We start from the raw sequence: 5,598 nt of genomic DNA on the forward strand, positions 1-5,598 counted from the left end.
GGGTCTTGTGCAATACAATTTGTCTAAAAGTAAGCCTGATGGAAATTTTCGACATTTAGCGGCGCGTAAGTTGGCGTAAAATTGATTCTTGTTATCTTTTTTCCACACCAAACGAGTTACTTTCAGAACTCTTCGGTTGCCTCGGTGTTGATTTCTTCCGTGTGTCGGTACTCTGGTGGTGAATGTGAAGGGCAGTATGGGGACCAACGCCAATACTGATGTGGCGGACCTGGCGCGGTGATAGTGACGCAAGGGGTGGCCGCGGCAGTGAAAGTGGCCACAAGGGGCATCGTGCGGCAAGGACAGCCTGGAGTAGTGCCACACCGCGCCTGGAGAGAAATCAACGCACTTCAAAACGCAATCTCAAGTTATACGCAACTACTAATGCATAACTATTAATTCAGTGCTTGTCTGTAAAAGACCAGGGAGTGGCGAGGGAGTGGTGCCACGTCCCAGAGATTAAAGGGATAGGGCATCCTTACGTACCCAGGCCTCGTGCAACTGCGTCCTAACAACTTGTTCATATGCAGCAAGCAGCCTTGCAGCGCAGTGCTGCCTAGTGATATACACTATCTTCATCCATAGAATGACCGCCACCATCCTTTAACGGGTATCCAGCAGATGTTTCACATTCACCATAGGGTCACACCGCCACCGCGGCCTTCATAACACAAGAACGAGCACTGCGTACATACTAATGCCGTCTGAATGATCAAGGCTGAAGAAAGGTTCTACTCCCTCCGTGTAAGACAAATCATATAAACGGGAAAAAACCCCATAACATTTCCACTCCACATATTGAAGCCATTTAGTTTTTAAGAGGTGGATGAATATCCTATAACAGCCAAACCTTTAGGATTCCATAAACATCAGAATAACACGCATCCTTCTCTCTAAATAAAAAGAATATATGTGAATAATTTTGTTATGTCTCATTTTTTGTGCAGTTATTGAAAGTGCAGAAAAAAATTAAGTCTACCTTAACAGTGTAAAGTTTTCTTACATTTGTTTAAAAGGGAGACAAAAGTAAAAAGCAACGTTATGTGTCCCCAATACTTCGGATTAAAAAAAGTCAGGAGCACTTGACCAAACCAAGTAAATTTTGTATGCCATGACGATATATCACACTTAGAAGACTATCAGGATTCTATATCCTATAAAATTATCTGCATAACTAAACACCACTCAAGGTATTTAGCGTGATGGACAACATAGCTTAAGAATATTGTCTAAGTCTAAGAGCTCCTTTACTAAGTGAGAGGAAAGAGGTGACAGTATAATAGTAATATAAGGTATGAACTACCAACCTGAGCCACAACAAAGACCTTAAAACACCTTACATGGGTCACTGTACCGCTTAAGAATATTGCCCAAAAGTTCCTTAAGATAATGAATGGAAGGAAATCATAAAAGAAACCTGATAGGCCCGATAGGGTAAGTAAGGCATGTAGAACTGTAAGACTAAGCGGAACTACACCACACGCCCTTCAAGCATCTTGCGTAAGGGACTGTACCACTTGAATTACTGCAGATAAAAAGGAAGAGAGGCAAGAAAGCAAGAGGTGGCTGAATAAGTATCGTGAAATATGTGTAAGCAATGTATATAAGTCACCAAACAGACCACGAGTTACTAGAAAATATAGTTATCCCTCCAAACTTCATGAAAGAAAACGAATCATCTCGATTCTTTTCAAGGGTAGCTTAGATTAATATTAAAGTAGGAATATTCCTGCCCATTAGAATTTTTTCTCCCATCTGTTTCTGCCACCATCAATAAAAAGACAGAGTACAGAAATATCCTTAACCTGCTTACATCCACACAACACCTTGGAAAAATTTATATATATATATATATATATATATATATATATATATATATATATATATATATATATATATATATATATATATATATATATATATATATATATATATATATATATATATATATATATATAATGCTTCTTCAAATCATGATTTACACAAAGAAGTGACTGACATTCAAGTACAAAATAAAAAATAAAAATACTGAATGAATCCTACCACAACCTTACCTAACCTCAAATAAAATCACTAATGATACTTCAATATCATCCACAAATATAAAGGAAAGGAAAACATTACTGCAATGAAAGATATCATTTCTCTTTTCCTCCTGATAATGTTTTTTTTTTCAATACATCAAAAAATGAAAATGAAAGAAAGAAAATAAAGCGATGGAAATGTACTAACTTCCTCTTTCCTCCCTGCACTGTCTATGAGAAAACGGGTCCTCTTCCCTCTTTCCGCAGCACACCACAGTAAGCATGCAGCTCACGAGGCAGCACCCAGTGTCCATGCAGAGGCGCACTGTGACACAAACACTGCTAATTCATCCAGAGAGAGAGAGAGAGAGAGAGAGAGAGAGAGAGAGAGAGAGAGAGAGAGAGAGAGAGAAAGGATGTATATGTATGTGGAGGTATATGACAAATTTTTCTTTACCTACCTTTTTATTAGATTGTTATAATGAAATAAATCCCTAATTGAATAAAACATACCACTCTTCGCCACACACACACACACACACACACACACACACACACACACACACACACACACACACACACATATTCCCTCGCAATCAAAGGTTTCACACTCCTTCCCCCTTCCTCCCCTCACCACCCACACCGTTGCCGCCTCAGCATAATATACTTTCCCTGCTCCTCCTCCTCCTCCTCTTCCTCCTCCTGCTGGTGCTCCTTGACTCCTGAACACTGAGAGTCTTCCTTCCCCCAGCAGCGCACGTCTCCCTCCTATCCATACCTCAGCCACGTATACCAGGCATCATATTCCTGGACGTGTTCGTTTGTACTGCCCACATCCTATACTCTTTTTCTTTATCATTTTATTTGATTTTTTTTTTTCCTCCGGCAAGAACAGCTTACCTCAACTTACCATGACCAGAGTATAGAATTTCCTGTGTTTTTTTTTATACTTGTTAATTTTGTTTTTATGTTACTTGTCTTGTTGTCTTTACAGTGTGTGTGTGTTTAGTCTTTGTTGTTGTTGTTGTTGTTGTTGTCATTTTCACTTATATTTTTTTTGTTTATCTTTTTTGTCATTTATAGTGACTCTGTTTTTATTTATTTATTTATCTATTTATTTTCAAGACAGTATTTTCGCATAGGAATTTCGTAAGCATGTTCGTGTTATCTATTTTCATCTTATTTTCTTTCTCACCTTGTATCTTCTCTGTCTTCAAGGATTCCTTCAGGTATAATTAGCAAACATCATCATGCAGACTCTACTCCCGCCAATCCGAACACCTGTCTTGAATATCGTATACGAACAACCTTGCAAAGTCCCCCTCACTATTCAAATACTGCTATTCCTCTTCTTAGCGCGATTACCATGGATACAGCAGATAATACACACAAAAAAAGAAAATATCAAGGAGCGAGAATACCACGAGAAACGGAGGCGAGCAGGGATGAAGATATATATATAAAAAAAAAAGAAAAAAATAGAAAGGAAAAGTAAGACGTGCATTCCATCCACACTGACGCTCACTCGCTGGAATAACGCTTCATTTTCTGCACCTCAGCTGAAATGGCCCACGAATCCCAACTTTCTGACGCTTCCCACACACGTCGATCAGGGATTTGAGGCCGAGATCATGCCTCCTCACCCTTTCCAGCCCCTCCCCGCCCCGCAACGCCCCGCCCAAGGCCCCACCATTCCACCACCCACCACTCGTCAGACGCACGGGAAGGCAAACGAGACTTGGGCAGAAATGATCGACGAATGGAGGGGGAAACTTTGATAAACGGGATATTATTGGATAAATACTGATGGACTTTGTTGTTGTTGTTGTTGTTGTTGTTGTTGTTGTTGTTGTTGTTGTTGTTGTTTCTTATATCTATCTATGTCATCATTTTCTTTTTTTGTTTCTTATTTTCTTCTCGTCGTTCTCCCATTTTTTTTTTTTTTTGTTCTTGTTCTTGTCCTTGTTCATGTTCTTCTTGTTCTTGTCCCTCTTTTTCTTCTTCTCCTCACCTCCTGTTTCTTTTTACTTCTTCTTCTTCTTCTTCTTCTTCTTCTTCTTCTTCTTCTTCTTCTTCTTCTTCTTCTTCTTCTTCTTCTTCTCCTCCTCCTCCTCCTCCTCCTCCTCCTTCCATCTTTCTTTTCTCGTTTTACTTTCCTTTATTCACTCCTATTCTTCCCTTCTTTCTTTCTCTCTCTCTCAATCTTCCTCTCTTTCTACTATTTACACCTGGCAATTCACTTCTCCAGACCTCTTCTCTCTCTCTCTCTCTCTCTCTGCGGGATTCACATGACACCTGGAAAAAGGGAACTATGTCAACAGAGAGAGAGAGAGAGAGAGAGAGAGAGAGAGAGAGAGAGGAAGTGATAAACTAACAACATGAAAGACAGTAACAAAATAGATAAACACACACACACACACACACACACACACACACACACACACACACACACACACACACAGGCTACACGAAATGACAACAAAAGTGCGTCTAAATTAAGTTGATGCGGAGTAACCTTTTTCTTTTCTTCTTCTTCTTTTTCCAAATCAATATCTTTTCAAACCACTTTTTATTTTTTCTACCAAAATGAAAAATAGAAATAAAACTGATGAAAAGAAACGAGAGGAAAAGATTGTAATGCTCCTAACCAACCAACTAAACACGTAATCTTTTCTCACACACAGTTGGGCGAGAGATTAATTTGCATCGGACACACACACACACACACACACACACACACACACACACACACACACACACACACACACACACACACACACACACACACACACACACACACACACACACACACACACACACACACACACACACACACACACACACACACACACACACACACACACTCTACAGTTAACCTCTATCACACACACACAGACACAAACACACATTCAGTCACACAGAAAAAAAAAAAAAAACCCACTCAAAAAAATGATTCGGTATGAAATAACAAATGAACATCAAGGCGGTAAAGAAACAACCTGAGAGATAGAGAGGGAGTGAGAGTGAGAAAGAGAAAGAGAGAGAGAGTGAGAGTGACTGTGATGGTTCTCCCCAAATATATCTCGAGCTTGGGAATGAAATAACCGACAAATAAGTCACCGGGCATTAGAGTGGCGTCTGGGAATCGGTGTTTTGGTGGGTAAAAAGGGCGGGAGATGAGGGCGGGAGGGCTGGAGGAGGCGGTGACGAGGTTAGTGGTAATGGCGGAGTCCCGGGGGCCGCTCACCACCGCCCTAACACACTCCAGATCCAGTTACCGCCAGGATAATCTAATTCTCATGGCGCACACATAACGAGCAGACCGGCCTGAGCTCTGAGCCTCCCTCCTCCTACCTCCTCCTCCTCCTCCTCCTCCTCCTCCTCCTCCTCCTCCTCCTTCCTCCTTCCTCCTTCTGCCTCTGTTCCTCCTCTCTCTCTCTCTGTTATCTACCGCCCTCCTTCTCACTTTCTTCTTATCCTTTCTCTTCTTCCTGCTGGTTCTTTTTCTTTTCTTTTATTCGTCATTATCCCCCTCCTCCTCTTCCTTCCTCCTTCCTCCTTCCTCCTCCTCTTT

This window comes from Portunus trituberculatus, chromosome 42, assembly GCF_017591435.1.
Source record: "Portunus trituberculatus isolate SZX2019 chromosome 42, ASM1759143v1, whole genome shotgun sequence".
NCBI classification, from domain to species: domain Eukaryota; kingdom Metazoa; phylum Arthropoda; class Malacostraca; order Decapoda; family Portunidae; genus Portunus; species Portunus trituberculatus.